Genomic DNA, 16,731 nt, shown 5'->3' on the forward strand with positions numbered 1-16,731 from the left:
AATCCCATAGAGACACTCGATAAATGGGAGCTGGAACCTACCACCATTGTTACTGTTACTGTTATTTCAGATACCGTTGATCACAACTTGCCAAGGTGCAGTCCTTTCCTACGTCATTCACTGGCTCCATCTCCCTTCCCTGTCAGAGTCCAAATTCCCAACGAGAGAAAGGAGCCAGGGAAGCAGAAAGCTCAAGAAAAATGGCCTCGGGAGCTCAGGGAGCAGGCACTTGCCTTGACTTCAGGCCTCCGCAAACTTTCTGAGGCGTCTGCACAACCACAAGGGGTGAGGGACAAGTCGTGGGGGAGACGGAGGAAGGAACGGAGCAGCTCTAAGCAATGACAATTGCAATGGCTAATGCACGCCCAGCGTTCTCAAGCCAGCAGCGCTCTAAGCGTCACACGCACGTTAACAGATCTAATGAGCTCAAAACGCTTTCAACGGGAGCCGTGGACAAGCCCAAGTGGGAGAAAACGGGAAAATGGCAAAAACTAAGACCCAGAGAGCGCATCCCTTCGTGCGTGTTAAGTCGGACCTCGGCTGGCAGAGGAGGGCTCCTGGACCACGGAGCCAACGGCCAAGCCAGCTGCAAGTTCCTACACGGAGTCACGCACAGGCTCCGATGGCCCGGGTCCGCCCGTCATGCCGCCCCGATTCGTGAAGCAGGCCTGTCCACGCAGCACCCACGCCTGGCGCACGAGGGCGGTGGGCTAGACGCCCAGAGGGCCTCCCCAGCGCCAGAGGCAGGAGGAAACGCGCCAACATAAGCAGGCGTTGCCCAGGGCCGCCCTCTGGGCCCTGCTGCTGGGCTCGGGCACAGACGGATGCCGTGGTGCCCAGCCACGCCTCATCGCCTCATCCTCTCTGCCGGGTGGCACTGCCATTCTGCAACAGGCTCTCCAAAGAACGTTCAATGGGATTAAGCCCAGTAAACAGAAACCATGGCCAAAGGCTCCACCAGCAAAGGGGGGCCCACAGTGTAGCCAGGAGGAATCAAGCACCTGAGGACCAGGCCGGCCGTGACTTGAAGGAAAGGTCTGCTTTGCACTGTCGGACGATGACTCCCAAGGACTGAGCTTCTCCACCAGGCTTTTCAAAGTCTGAGAGGAGAAAGAAGAGGCTGAGGATCTGAGAAAAAGGGAAAAGCAGAGGAAAGAAGAGGTGAAGGCTGCAAACAGACGAGAGGCGGGGGAGAGGGGGGTGGCAACAGCGGAGCTGAGACTGCAGAGGCCAAGAGCAGGGGTGCGGACAAAGGGTTTCCAGGCTCCCCTCTCCCCACTTCAACAGTCAGCCTTGAGGATTTGCACAAAGACATCTCTTGGTCTGGAAAGCGAGCAAGAGCTCCTTCACCTCCTCCTCTACCTCCGCCACCTTCACCTCCCCCATTTCCACCAGCTCCCCCTCCAGACCAGCTCCACCTCCACCACCACCTCCACCACCACTCCAGCTCCACCTCCGCCACCACCTCCAGCTCCAGCTCCTCCACCTCCATCTCCACCTCCGCCACCACCTCCAGCTCCAGCTCCTCCAGCTCCAGTTCCACCACCTCCACCTCCAGCTCCAGCTCCTCCACCTCTACCTCCACCACTACCACCTCCAGACAAACTCCATCTCCACCACCATCTCCAGCTCCACTTCCATCTCCACCTCCACAATCACCTCTACCACCTCCACCTCCAGAACAACTCCACCTCCACATCCAGACCAACTCCATCTCTACCAAGATCTCCTCCTCCGCCTCCAGCTCCACCTCCATCACCTCCACCACATTCCTTGGCGGCATCACTATGCCCCATGGAAGGCCCACCGCCACTCTGGTCATTGGCAAGGGGGCATACATTGTTTGGGTTCCAGAATGCCTTGAGAAGTTAATTCACATCCCCCATGCTCCCCCGCAGCACAGTGCAATGCTTAGGGTCAGCAGGAAAGGGTTACATTCTGCCTGGACAGCAAATTCAATGAAATCCAAAATTACCACCACCATGCATTGGGCAGACAGCATGTTCCAAGCATGTGGTGAAACAGTGAAGATTCCCCGGAGTCACCAGATGCAGTCTTTGCTGAAAGGCTCCTACTCCCTGGCGAGACGGCGGCTGGAGGCACTGGGAGTGTGGTGCAGAGCCGGGGGGTACCCATGGGGTCCAGCGGCCTGCATCTGGAACAGCTCGGAGGAGGAGCACCTGAGCTGCGTTTTGAAAGAAAAATAGAAGTGTCCCAGGCAGATAAAGAGGGAAAGAGCTTATCAGGCAGAAGGAGCGGCCAGGTGCCCAGCTGGCCAGGCCCAGGGAGAAATAACCGGTAAGGAAGAAAAACAATGACTTAAGGGTTGGTGACGCCTGGAACGGGGTGAGGGGGTAAGAGAAGGTGAGGCTGCAGAGAAAGGCCGGGGCCAGTTCATAACACGCTTCGAGGGCCCTGATAAGAAGGCTGATGTTTCCTCATGGCCGACAGTAACAGAACATTCTAGAAAAGCTTTTGCTCTTTAAAGATTAAAAATAAACACTCTCTATCTGTAAGGGATTGGACTGTCCAATTTGAAAAATTCTGTTATCCAGAATGGCTTCCTCTCCGATTCTAAGACATGTGCTCTGTAATCTCTAGGCGAGGCCATCCTTGGGCTGAGAAACACACCGGTCCCCGGTCCCCGGTGCGCCCCACAGGCTGTGCTTTTAAGGTGACGCGGGAGCCCAGGCGTCGGAGCACCAGTCGGTTTGCCCTTGGCCCTCCGCGGGTGCTTTGGGAGGGAGCCACTCATGAGGAAAAGAATTTTCTCCACTACTCATCCCTCGCTGGGTGTCATCCAAGGCGAGGAAAGAGGCTGTTCTATAACCCTGGGAACAAACCCCAGTGAGAGAGGCTCCGGAGAGTCTATTTCCACCCAAGCGCCATCCCCAGGCCCAGCCAAGCCGAGGAGAAAGTGCTATTTTAAGAGTTGCCGCTGGTGTCACACGCAGATGTTATTCCAACGAGGCCACTTTGCAGTGGGCAGTGAAAACCATCTGAGCCTTCGATGCCAGTGACCGATGGGAGAGAAATTCGGAAGCTTCCCTCGGCTTCCACCCTACTGGACCCGTGCCAGCCCAGTGGCCTTTAAAACTCCATATATGAACTCGTGCAAAAGGCCGTTCGACGACCTCCCGGCTTCTGTCTCTCCCCCATTCCAATCTGCCCCCAATACTGACTGGGTTCATCTTCCTAAAACAGAGCTTTCAATAGTGAACGCACCACCCTCCCGATCAAGTCACCTGCCTTCCAAAGCCCACGGCCCCACGCTAGCTTGCCAACTTCATCTCCAGATCCTTGCTCAAAGAAACCCAAGCCGGTTTATTCCATAACCCAAAAATACCTACTTACGCACCACCGTCAACCAAACCCGGCCGCTCTGCCTCCCTTTAATTCTTCCATTCAAATTTTAATCAGCCCATGTCCAAAGCCTCAACTCAAAGCCTACCTCCCGTGAGTTGAAGCAGCTAAAGTAAGCTCCCACCCCTGATCTCCCATCAAATTTCGGCTCCGACAGCCCACAACCATTCATTTCACTGCCTCATCTCTCCTCTTGTTGCTCTGAGCTGTTCATTCAAGTCAACGGTTGCCTAACTCATCAGGCAATTTTCCGCAATCTCTCCAACGATGTGGGCAAGGACAGAAGGCTTTCGATGTAATTTAATAAATGGTTATTAAAGGGTTCCTCCGTGTAGGAGGGGTGCGGAGCGGGATGCTCCCACAGATACACGGAGGGGCGTGACCAGTCTCAGTACTCAAGGAGCCCACCCGTGAGCGAGAGTGAGGAAAGGGCACAGGGTGACAGGCACAGCCAGCGGGGTGTTTTGGGCGATTCCTCCTCTCCCCCTGTTCTTCCACTGCCTAGTCACTAAGACCCAGGTCCAATCTCTTCTCTGACAGCTACCCTGTGCCCAGCGCTCTGCGTTAGCATTTCGCTCCCTCACCAAGACGAGGCTCCTGGGTGGGTGGCAGGTGACCTCACCTGTGTGTTCCTGATGCCAAGCAGGGGCCTGCACGTAGCAGCTTAGTGGATGGTGGCTGAATGAGTGAAGGTAACACCATGGAAGAGACAGAGCGTACAGAGCCCATGGCAGGAAGGAGAGGCTTCGACCAGCAGGACAGGAGACAGGATGGGGAGCCTGATCCAGCAAAGGGAGGAGCAGTCACAAACCCTACTGGGAAAACAAGCAGCATTTTTTTGTATGTCTTCATTGATTTCAGAGAGAGGAAGGGAGAGGGAGGGAGAGAGAAACATCAATGATGAGTCATTGATCGGCTGCCTCCTGCATGACCCCCCTGGGGATCAAACCCACAACCCGGGCATGTGCCCTGACAGGGAATCAAAGCCCATCTCCTGGATCACAGATCGATGCTCAACAGCTGAGGCACGCCAGCCGGGCTAACAAGCTGCATTTTAAGGCAACAGCCAATAGGCTAGAGGCAGAGAAGACCTTCAGAGGGGTCCCAGGACTTAGAGTAACGCTAGAGACGTGGGGAAGCAGGGGCCAGGTCAGCACTGAGACAGCCGACTGAGGAGTCTGGACAGCTGCGAGGCGAGTCCTGGCTCCATGCTTCGTGCCTGTGTGGCCTGGGAGGCCTCAGCTTCCACATCTGCAAAGTGGGAACGTAAGACCAGCCACCTCAAAGGGTTGCTGTAAGGATGAAATGCACAAAATGTTCAGATGGAAGAGTACCTGGCACGAAGGACGCAGCTGAGGATTGTGCTTTTGGGTATGGGACAGACCGAAGCAGTGTACATGGGAGGCAAGGGAAGGGGGCAGAGGACAGACGCCTAGAAGTGATGGGGATGGGGATGGGGATGGGGCGTGCAAAGGCACAGCCAGGCTGCACGAGGTGGTCAGGAAGCTGGGGCCCTGGGCCTGCCTCCCATGTGGACCGTTCTCTTTACCTCCGAGCCTTAGTTTCCACAGCTGTGAACTGGAGCTGTTGGTCTAGTTGGGCTCCAAGTTCCCTTCCAGCCCCGGTGATGTCTCAGCGTATCAGCTCTGTGTTACAGAGGTGTCGGTGAGCATGTGGATACCGAAAAGCCCAGGTGGGAAGGATTCCCATCAACGGAGAAAGGGGAGAAGACTCCAAGATGGCAGAGGACAGTCCTTCCCTTGCCTCTTTACAAAGCCTTCAGTGTCTGAAACACAACAATGACCCCTAAGAGAACTCATCTGCTGATTGGAAATGTCCTTCACATTTTTAAAATAACAGCTTCCTGCAGAGGCCTTGAGGAGCCCCAGTCTGTCAGCCGACAGGTATTCACCCGCCAGCCCCTCTCCCGTCACCCTATACCAGTACTGAAAACGCAGCCATTTAGTATTCATTCACAAAACAAAGCACCCCGTGTGGACACACGCACTTATCAAGTGCAGACCCACTAAGCACCAGGCACCAAGCCGGGGAGGCGGGTCAAAGGCCACCTGCTTATCACTCTGCCTGTGCCTCCGTGGGCTTCTGAAGTCACCATGAAATGCCATGCCCAGATGAGAGCTGACATCAGTCAAGGAGGCTGGTACACAAATAGCGTTGGCATCTTAAGGGCCTACGTAACTGTTCTGGAAACCAACTCGGAGAGGGATGGTTCCCAGTTAGCCACAGAAATGAGAACCTTACTCAGTAACAACAAACGTGTTTAATGCAGCCAAGGTGATCCTAACCACAGAAAAACTCTGAAAAGCCCATGATTCCCGAATTTAAATTTAAAAAAAAAAAAGGAAAGGAAAAGAGGAAGGAAGAAATCCCCATCTGCCCGTGTTCTGCTTAGGCCCTCTTCAATCTGAATGCTACCATGGAGAGCTGGAAAGACCTGCAAGCTCCTTCTTCCCAATTGGCCTTGGCACTTTAGGGGGAAAAAAAAGCTATGTTAAGAGCAAAACCTCTCCCGGCAGTCAGGGCTCCATCTCCATCTGCCCGGCCAAATCACAGCCCCTTAATGTGACAAGAGAGGCTAAAATTATGGGTGAGACTGCACTTTCCATTCTAGCCCCGGCCTGTGATTATCTACAACTCCAGGTTGCCCGAAATTACCTCTGGAGCCTTAAATGCCTTACATTTCATTTCATTCCTAGAACAAATTCTTTTTTGGAAACTTTCCTAAGAGATAAAGGAACAAAACACCAAAAAGCCCTAGATATTTCAGCTGTGGGGAAGGAAGAGCCAGTAGGCAAGCATGATTTTGATTTTTTTTTTTTTTTTTTTATGTCTCATGCATATCACTTCTACTGTGTCCTTAAGAAGAATAAAATTGATTCCATGTCTCTGCAATTTCGAAGACTCAGAATCCTGGAAACTCTTACCTAATTTACTGTATAAACCACTTCTGGTCTTGATATATCCTTAGAGGGAGAAGGTGAGGGTAGTTATGAGTGCTATCTCCAGGACGAATAGTAGTTAAATAAGCAATCCAGCCCAAGTAAGTAGGTGGCATTATGTGGCAGTTAGTGGTTACTAAGAATCTGTGACTATTGCACTTGTTTCTGTAATACAGTTAGATATTAGGCTCCTTAGCAAGTGGGCCTAGTGAGTTATTTGTTAAAACATTTGAAAAGTTTCTATTTGATTTTAATATAACAAGTGAGGCTCCCAAAAGCATCCATCATGATTACGTTAATCGAATAATTTGAAATACAAGCTGTTTTAAAAAGGCTTGCTATGAATCCCTTTTGTAAAATAAAAATGGTTTTGTACCCCAAACAATTACTTACTTTAAATGATTTTAGTTGCTTTTAAGATCAGATTTTATACACCAAGTTCTCCTAAAATAGGGCACTCTTATACTTAGCTTCAAGAGTGAAATAATAATGTAACAAACCTTAAATTTACATTGTACTTACTTCAATCTCCTCTTTCCAGGAGGCCTGTGCCAGAGTGGCAAGTAGCCTTCCTTCTAGCAAACACAAATAGGGAGGCGTGAAATTACGTGGGTTTGCATTCTTGCTGACTTGTACTTCTACACCCATTGCTTTTCTGTGTCTCCCCTTCTTCCAAACATCCCTCTCCACCTACTCGCCCAATAGCTTCTCTAACAAGGTAACGTCCCAGGCCAAACGTAAGGGTTCCCCCTTTCCATGGTAGAATCTGGGCTTTGCAAAATCCCCAAAGGTCAAGTCTGCTTTTATCGACTTAATTTTGAAACAATTAAAATTGTTAGCATCGCTTTTCATCACAAAGTATTTAATTCCCAAGTGGTTCTCAAGGAATGGTGTAACATTCCAGAACCAACAGGTTTGCACGATACATAAAGTGAGCAGGCAAGTTTAGCTGTTTATATGTGCATGACCTCACACATCAGAGAGGTTCTGATGCAGCCTGCAGGATACAGACTCTCCCCCAACACAGCAGAGACTTGGCAATTCTTTTCCTCAGCATTGCATAACTTACACTGTCTTATGTTTCGGGGTAGAGAACACCTTTGAACTGGCCAGACTTATTCCCATTTCACAGCTAGAAAGCTGAGAATAGTCCAAGCTTTGCCATTCAACAGTTTAAGCAAGACCTTTCCCTCTCCCAGCCTCTAAATTCCTAGTTACCAGACCAAAAAATTCACTTATGTATAGAGACAGGCCTAAAGCCCAGAGAGGTCAAGAAGTATTCTAAGGTCACACAGCACGTTAGCATAGAATAATGCAATACTCCTAATTTTACGTAAGCCCCCTTGCCTCCTACTCAACACAGGGAAGGATGGTAAAGACCACACACACACACACACACACACAAAACAGGCTTCTTTTACCTCCACTGTCCTGGCTCCTGTTTCTAAAAACTTGGCCCAGGAGACTGCTGCTGCAACTGTGATTTTCCATTCTCTCTAAGACCCTCTGGCGGTTACGCTGCTGATTCCTTCCTCACTACACTGTTTCCTCATTCCACAAAGCACACACTCACACACGCACACACCCCCCATCCTCTAAATTATAACTCTTCCTTTTCCAACAGCAAAAAAAAAATTTAGGCCAGAACTGAAGTGATTCCAATTCAGGAACCTTGTCCGAGTGTGAAATACGCCCGTAACTCTACCTGAAGCACATCTGACAAGCTGGGATTTGTTCTCATGGAGGATTCCCCCCCCCCCCCCCCCCAGTGTATCATCTGTCAGGAATGCCGTCATTTCTCCCACGGCTGCATAATCACATACTGAAAGGCCCAGATGTGATCCATGCACACCAGAGGGCAGACTGATGGTGCATAAGGGACCCTTTCTTTATTTGCATGGCTAATAGTTTGTTAAAGAACAGGCAAAATGCCATAGATAGGCGAATAAAGGACCAAGTAAGAAATTTTATTTTTCTGTGTTTCATAGCAACGTGGGACGATCAGCTAGGACTCCTAGATCTTATCCAGCCACCGTTCTCACCACCACTTGCATACACAGAGCATGAAGCGAAGGGACTGCACTCAGCACGGAATCCTATTAAATGATCTCCCTCTAACGTCAAGCTTGCTTCCCTCCAAACATCCCATCTTCCAGCCACACGAAGTACTGCTATTCCCCATTTACACTACACACGTGAAGGTTTCCACGCCGTTCCTCTGCCTGGGATGCCTTTTCTTTCTACCATCCTGGCAATTTCAAATTCGTCCTTTGAACAAACCTGTACAATAACACTCAGCGCGCGGTAAGGGTTCAATGTCTGCCTCCCCTAAAAAGACTTACCAACTAAACGCGGAACCTCTGGAGCCTCCACACAGAGCCTGGTACCTGCCCCATAATAGATGTTCGATGATTATTTGTTGAGTTAAAAGACAAAAAGTCTTCTAAAATATGTTTAATGAAGCCTTAACTGGCTGCGGCCTACTGCTCTCCAAATGTCAGTATGGTCAGAGGGGAACTGAGTCCCTCTCGATGTCCAATGCCCCGGAGTGGAGCAGCCAAGCCTCAGCAACACTAGTGGGTCCTGCCCGGTGGCTGTAAGTCCGAGGTGTGGCCTAAGGAAGGCCAGCAGCCCCTCTCAAAGTTCTGCTCTCCCTCTGCCATCTGGCATCCCTGAAATTCACAAGACCCCATTCATGCCTTAGGACCAAAGGACAGCTCTTCTCCAAGGCCAATTCTTACTAGTCGACGCTCAACGGCAAATTTAACAGTGTTTTCCTGTTCCGATCCTTTACCCCTTGGCTATACTGCGCCTGTGAGAATCAATCTATAAAGCCTTAATAGCAGAAATAAAGCTTTATGCTGACCACTTTCCCTAGACCACAACAATAGCTCCCTTCAAACTACCTAAATATGCGCTAGACAGACCTGTAAATGATCAGGACCACAATCTACCAGGACCCAGAGTTCAGGGAGATATAATAGCTCATGCAGGTTCCCAAGCTCCAAACACTGAGTCTAACTCCAAGTGCTGGGTTGGGACTTTTAACTCCACTAAGACCTACATCTTGGCAACATTTGCCATTTTCTGTGCCAGTATTCTAAACTGGGTCGTGTCTCCTTGGACTCTCCCTCTCACCTGTCCTGTCTGCCCACCTCTGGAGTCAGCTTTGATGAGACTTGGCCACTGTGGATAAGAGGAACCTGGGCAATGGGCTTTGTTCTTTGGCAAAATAGAATTATCTTCCAATTCTGCAGGAAGAAACCTCTATAGACACTAATGACTTAACACTGTTAAAAATGCAAACCTGGACATTAATGATTTCATACTGTTGAAAGTGCTACTGCAGACAGCTGACACTTGAAAACAACGCTGCGCTTAGGGGAACCCACCCCTATCCAGTGGAAAATTCAGCAAATAACTTTGGACTCTATAGTGGGCAGTTGGCATCTGCAGATTCAACCAATGGCAGATGGAAAACAGTTATTTTGGATCTGCGGTTGGGAATGCAAAAATATTGTTGTATCACCAGAGTTTGTGGAATCCCTGGATGCGAAACCTGCAGGCAGGAAGCGCCCACTGTATTTCGTGGGGGGAAAAAGTTGTGCATAAAGGCACATGCACGCAGTTTGAAGCCAGTTGTTCAAGGGTTAGCTATAAATATAAGGTGTGCACTTATAAAAGGATGCTAGTGAGAAATTTCAAGTTTAGTGGAGTCGAACACTGACGCCATCTAGAACACAGGAAGCCTGAATTTATGAAGACTGCTGGAGATGTGCGGTCCAAAAGCCAAAAAGGGGAGTTTCGATTACAAACTCTAGGCAGCTTCAAGTTAGTGTGGTCTAATACCCGAAGGATGGAGTTTGCAGGAGGGTCTGTCTCCCAAAAATATATAGCCCATGAATACTTCCAGATTCTGAGTTTTTCAGCCTCACATAACACAGTAACACTTTGCAATTCACCTGTTCTGAGTTGTCCAGAACTCGCTTTCCATGTGAGCAGGCCCATCACCAGGCAATGGGAACCCGCTCATTAGTGCAAGCACAAGTTGGGTACCAAAAAGTTGGGTTTGCAAGTCCTAAAGGTGAACTGCAGCTTTTGGCAACGTGGGTCCTCATGTTTTCTTCACCGGTGGTGGAACAGAAAACTAGTCCCCCTAGTGTCCTGCCACTGTAGGTGGCTTCCGATGGAGACAGCCCTGCACTCTGCATCCACTTTAAAGCACAGGCTCGGGGAACCCCAGAACCAAACCCTCACCTCTGCCCCAAGACAACGGGAGCACTCCCAGGACCTACGAGGAGATGAGAAACTTTTCATTCCATTGCCCAGGCCCTTCTAGTTACGGTATAAAATTCAAAGGCATCTGCATCCCTCACACCGGAAAGTTAACCCACAACCCGGCCCACTTCCTTAAGCGCAGAGGGCCCACCCACGTTAGTGACTCCCATCCACTGGAAAGTGATGGACCTTTAAAGGCCTCTCTACCCTACTAGGGGATGTTTCCTTTCCCTGCCACTCTTGAAAACCCACTGAGATCTAAATCTTGGTGACTTCTGCCTCTCTACCCCAGGTCATTTTCTTCCTGGTACGGAGTTAACAGGGCCAGGCTTGATAAAGGTGTGCTCCCCTCAAAGCAATTCTCACTGCAGTGAGGTACACTTGAAAAATAAAGGGACATCGGGAGATGGGTGGAGCCTTAAAGCCAAATTCATTCCTGCCACCCACCTGTGAGAGGACAGAGGAAAACCACCCCTCCTCCCCTCCCTAATTTAGAAACTTCCCTTCTCTTAAATCTATCAAAGCTGACTCCAGAGGCGGGAAAACCTGGGAGTGGAGGCGAAAATTAACCCCAGGTGGCTGCCTGTAGAAGTCAGTGAGCCCCTTGGGTTTCCACCTGTGTCGGAGGGAGGGAGGTGAAGGAATGCCCACCTGCGCCCCTCCCCCAGGCCCCATAAAGGACGCCGGGGCCTGCGCACGCTCTGGGGCACTTACATAAGAGCCTGTAAAACTTCCTGTGACATTCACAGAAAATCTAAGCTGCTATTCTGCTCTCTCAGGAGATCATCTTAATGGACTGAGTGACAAAATTCACGGCTTCGGAATTCAGCAGACAACTGAGGTTCATCAGCTCAGGGATGATAAAAATCCATCCCCACTAAACAGGGTCACTGGGGGGGGGGTGTGTGGATTCAATGTAGGAGAGACAATCTGTTCCTTCCGAAGTGACCCATTTAAAATCAGATTGTTCCAGGGGGAACTCATCGGTTTAATAAATTTCAAACAGGCAGGACAGGGTTTGCAGAGCTGAGGCTCCTTAAAGAAAAAATTAAAAGAAAGCAATAAGGCAATGAACAAAATAACCTAAGGATGCACCAACTTTGGAGGCAAGTCCGTCCACCCCTCAGAAACAGTGGCATTCACCAGAATGTCCTGACCGCTCTGTGCTGTTCCCTCACCACGAGCTTTGTGTCCTAGGAGTGACGCTCCGCTTGGGTTTCCTCTCTACAGATATCGCTGCCACCCAACCACTCCGTCCTATAGAGGGACTCGCAAGCTGTGGCTGCTCACCCCAAATCCGCCTCCACTCTCTGCAACAAGGAGCCAAGAAAAGTTCTTCACAGCCTCACGACGGGAAAAGGCAGGTGGGGACGGTCCAAGAGGGACCGCTGCGCACACAGCAGGCTCCCCCAAAGCGCAGGGGGGCTGGGCGGCTAGGGCTAAGGGGTGCGGACACATCACCCACCTCCTGTTGCTAACGGGAATTTCCGTGCTTGGCTCCGTGAACAGCCCGCGTGCTCAGGAGCCTGGCAGGCCCCGGGACCGGTCCTGGGGACAGGAGTCTCCGAGGCTCCGGACTTCACTTCCAGGGTCTGCAGGGCTCCGGGCCCAGGCGGCAGAGGGTGTGCCCACCCCCCCCTCTCCGTCAGAATCCCGAGTGTAGGGGTACCAGCTACAGGTTCGGAGAACTTGTCCAGCGCCGCCCAGCAGGGCGCCCCGGGGTGGCTCCGGGCGCCCCGGGCTCTTACCTGGGCCGAGCGCGCCGCCGGGCAGAGACCGCGGGAGAGCCGGGTGGCGCGGCGCCGGCGCCGCCTAGGAGGCGCGGGGGGTCGGGGTCCCAGCAGGCGCTGCCCGGGTCCGAAAGGCGGTGCCAGGCGCACGCTCCGGGGCGGTCCCGGGCTCCAAATGCTGCGGGGAGGGTCCGGGCCGCCCAGGCTGAGCGCTCTCCCCTCTTCCTCTGCCTCCCGCGCCGGCGTGTGGAGCTGCTCCCTGCCGCGAGGAATCCTCCGAGCCGGGGGCGCCCCGCATGGGCAGAGGCCTGGGGTCCGCCTCGGGCCGGGGCCGGGGAGGGCGCGCCGGGCTGAGACGCCGGGCGGCCGCCGGGGCCGGCTCCACCTCCCGCGCTCCCCGCCGCTTCGTCCCTTCAGGGCAGGGCCTGTCCACTCCGGGCCGGGCGAGGCGAGCGCAGCCGCGCCCCCAGCTCAGGCGCCCGGGCTCCCGCGCGGCGGCGGCGGCGGGGCAGCCACAGTCCAGTCGGCCGGGCGCCGGGCGCGGCGGCGGGGGGGCTGCAGCCGGCCGCGGCGCCCCCTCCCCCCGGGCCTGCGCCGCCCGCCTGCGGCTCCGCGGGAAGGAGGCGCTGGAGAGGGCCTCGCCCGGGCCTGGGGCGCGGGGCTTGGGGCGCGGGGCCGGGGGAGGCGCCCCGGGAAGGTCACCGGAGCGGAGGCGGGGCGCAGCGCGGTGGGTGCGGGGAACCGAGGAAGGCGGGCGGCCCCGCTGCCGCCGGCTCGAGCGCTCGCCGGCCTCGGCCGCCGCCTCCGAGACGCGCCTGCTTCTCCGAGCGCCCGGCACTCGGAGCTGGGCGGCCGCCGCAGCCGCCTCGCGCAGCCGGGCGCCACCAGCCGGAGCCGGCGCGCGGTCCCCGCCTTCCGCGCCCGAGCTGGGCGCGGGGTGCCGGCGGGGCGCGGGCGGGCGCTGGGGTGCGGGCTCCGGGCTGGCCCCGCCGCCGCCGCGTGCCCAGAGCTCCGGACTCGCTCAGCAGCTGCAGTGACTGTGTGTCTGTGTCATGTCTGTGCAGCTGGGGGGCACCGCGAACCCGGGCCGCGCTCCGAGCGGGGCGGGGCTGCGACCGCCTCGGTGCCCGCCCCTGCCCCGTGACGGCGCGGCTGGCCAATGGCAGGCGCCGCGGCCGAGGCCCCGCCCCGCCGAGGCCCCGCCCCGCTGCTTCTCCAGCCGGCTCGCCCGCAGACGCAAGCAACACCCGGAGCCGGGATCCCGGCCCGGGTAAAGCGCGAGCGCGCGGGCCCGGGGCTCTCCTCCGCGCTCCCCACGGGCCGCTCCGGGCCGCTCCGGCGGGGCGCGCCGCGGGGTGCGAGCGGGAAGGGGAGCGGGGCGGGGCGGAGCTGCCGCCGGGGACGCCGGCGGGCTCCTAGCGCCGCGCTGCCCGTCCACCCTCCACTGCGACCGGCCGTCGTGGGAAGTAGGAAGTTTCCCCGGCCCCCCCTTTCTGCTCGGGGCAGCCTGAGACTGCGAGGAGCCAGGCTGAAGGGCTCTGACAGCGTCGTTTGGGGCTCTGTAGCCAAGAATCCGGTCCAAGGTTCCCTATTCTTTCGGGGAGACTGCGCTTCTTTGCCCCTCCCCCCACATAGCCCCGCGCACGCCCAGCGCACCCCCTCCCCACTTAGATGTCATTCCTGCTCTTTCCCTCCGGGTACGAGAACCCCGAGAGTCACGTCACGATGAACGGACTTCCAGTCTCCCAGCCCCAAAGACACGAGTGGGGCTCCGAGCGTCCCCTCTGGCTACGGAAGCAGCGGGTGCAATTGGCTGGGCGAAGGGGCGGGGGCCGGAGAGTGGCGGAGGCCCGCAGGGAGGAGGCCTGGAGAGGAAACCCAGGAGTGGAAAGAGGCTGGGAAAGGAAGACGCAGCGGGGTGTACGACTCAGACGGGGCCAGAGATCGGGGCTCCGCGGCGCGATCCAGCGCCCGGGTTTTTCCTCTGCTCAGTCCCAGGGCTTCTGGGGTCCCCTTCCCCCGGTGTCCCCACCTCTCCCCAGCCGGGCGGGCCGCCGGATCTCCGCCTCCCGTCCACGCACCTGGGTCTGAGCCCTGGCACTCAGAGGAGCCCACCCCACTTCTAGGAAGGGGCGAGGAAAGGAAGGAAGGAAAAGCAAAGATAAAGTGCAAGGGTGGGGAGGGACGCAGGGGCAGGGGCGGGTGAGCAGAGGGCGCCCCGCTCCGGCAGCCGCGCCCACCCCTCTCCCCGGAGGTCAGGTTGGGAGGCCAAAGGCTTCCTCCGGGGGGTTCGGCCGCGCACTGCGCTCGGGACCTCGCTCGCGCCTGGGTTGCCGGCCTCTCGGCCCTTAGCTGGATCCAGCGGGACCCTCCCCCAGTCCCCTTCCTCCCCTCCAGCCCTTTAAGCAGGACCCCCACCCCACCCCACCCACCGCCGCGGGTCCCACCCCTCTCGAGCGCTGTTTACCTAACACTCCGCGGGCGGACCCAGACGAGGGAATGCGAGCCGAAGGCGGAGGCTGCACAGCAGCGTCCCCGGCGAAGGGGGGGCGGGGGGGGGCGCGTTTGCTTTGAAGCTTTGGGATAAGTTAGCTGCGAAGCTGGGGTCCCGCTCGCTCACCTCTGCGGGAGTGCTCCTCACCCCGCACGTTTGCAGGGCTAGGAGATCGCATCTGGTTTCGATGCCGCTACCGTGTCGAAGAAGAACATTATGTGGTAAAATAGTATCTAATATCCTGGAGGCCGTTAGAGTGTCCAAGTTTCATGCCAAGCCCTTTAGCTGGAATGCTGCTCCGGTCTCCCTCTGACGCGCAGCCCGGCTCCGGAGCGCCCTGAAAACAAGGGGGTCCTTTTTTATTTTTTGCAGACGCACTGCCCTGCCTTCCTACTCCCCTCCTCCTCTACTCCAACCCCCGCCCCAGAGCCGGGTAAAGTTAAAGCAAGAATTTGGGCTTTCTTGTCATTCATGGCTTTGCTTCGCTTCAGGAGTGGTGCAAAATGCATTGTTACAAAACATTAGCCTATTAATAAGGGTAAGGTGACTGAGGAAGGGCTGGGAGGCCTGAAATTTACATGGAGAGAGAGAGACAGAGAGACAGAGACAGAGAGACAGAGACAGAGACAGAGAGAGAGAATGGAATAACATCAGGAACTGAAAGAAGCATAGGGAAAAAGGAATTATTTCCATTTTAATTACCTAAGCGCAGTAGCACATTCTCTGGACGGGATTTCAGAAAGCACAATATAGCCATAGCGGAGGAGGGACCAGTATCCATTCTGGTCAGTAAGGTACATTGAAACATTTATTTCATTATTTGGGGATTTCACAAAAATCACTTGCATCAGTTAATAAGTAGCTTGAATGTGTAAAAGCTTTGCTCCGTCAGTTCACTGTTGCAGTGTTATAGTCAGTGGCACATCTAATGTTCTAAAGGAGTAACGTGGCCCAACTTGAAATGTTAATAGGTCAAGCCCCACATTTAAAGAATTCCTTTGTCCCACCAATGGGAGATCTACATATGGAAAACCGATTGTAGGAAGCACTTGCCTATGAATTGTAGCCCTTTGACACAAACCGGGATATAAATGTCTCAAAAAGGATTTCAGCTGTGACATAATAGAGTATGAAGAGTGCAGAATAAAATATGTAAGGTGATATACCTGTTATTTCTAAAGAACCTGAATTGCTTCTGCTAAGAACTGAGAAATGAAAAAATACTGAGCCCTCTAAACCCACTGTTTCCTATTTATCTTCACCCAGTTACTGTACCTGTCACAGGACCCCTTCAGAAAGATCTCATATATAAAATCAGGGTCAAGGAGAACTAATCCGTAGAAAACTGTCTTACAATGGCCACTAGGGGGCCCTAAAGGCATCTCAAAGAAGGAGCAGGGAAACGGGTTTCCAGTCTCATTTCCTGGGTACCTCATGGAGCTGGAATCTAAAGGCAAGTTAAGAGCATGGAGCAAAGTCTGCAGGCAAGTCAGGCTTTGCATTTTTAAAAAAAGACCAGAGACCCATTTTGACTCATGACTCATGAGCCAAGAATGTGGTTTCCCAATTCTTTCCTCTAAAAAAAAAAAAAAAAAAATACAACAAAAAAGGAATACTGTATGCCCTCAACGAGAGGAAGGTGGCCTGATACTTTTACCTTCTTAAAGTCAGCCCAGTTATTTCTACTATTACAGATACAGCTTCTTTCTAAGGTTTTAGGAATTTTTTTTTTTCTCCCCAGAATGTTTTGAACATTCTTCAAGTGCCAGGTAGCAAAATAAATCCTCAGGGGTGATATGAAAAGTATTGAGCAACCTATAGCGCAGGGCACCCGCTAACCACCTTATGGGAATTCAGGCCAGCAGCCATCGGGCACTAGCACACCTAGTAGGCCAGGTATTAGTTC

General features: G+C 53.9%; 1 protein-coding gene across 3 annotated transcripts in view; it reads right to left on the minus strand.

Moving 5' to 3' along the window:
* Positions 1–15,084, minus strand: part of LARGE1 (LARGE xylosyl- and glucuronyltransferase 1) — a 401,317-nt gene extending 386,233 nt beyond the window's left edge. Inside the window, exon 1 of one of the 3 annotated variants that reach the window (XM_016222951.2) lies at positions 14,952–15,084. The gene's annotated coding sequence lies outside the window, so the exon portion shown is untranslated. The other 2 variants (XM_087814883.1, XM_016222941.2) reach the window with 2 other exon arrangements.
* Between the last annotated feature and the right edge of the window lie 1,647 nt (positions 15,085–16,731).

This window comes from Miniopterus natalensis, chromosome 2 (assembly GCF_054644295.1).
Source record: "Miniopterus natalensis isolate mMinNat1 chromosome 2, mMinNat1.hap1, whole genome shotgun sequence".
NCBI classification, from domain to species: Eukaryota; Metazoa; Chordata; class Mammalia; order Chiroptera; family Miniopteridae; genus Miniopterus; species Miniopterus natalensis.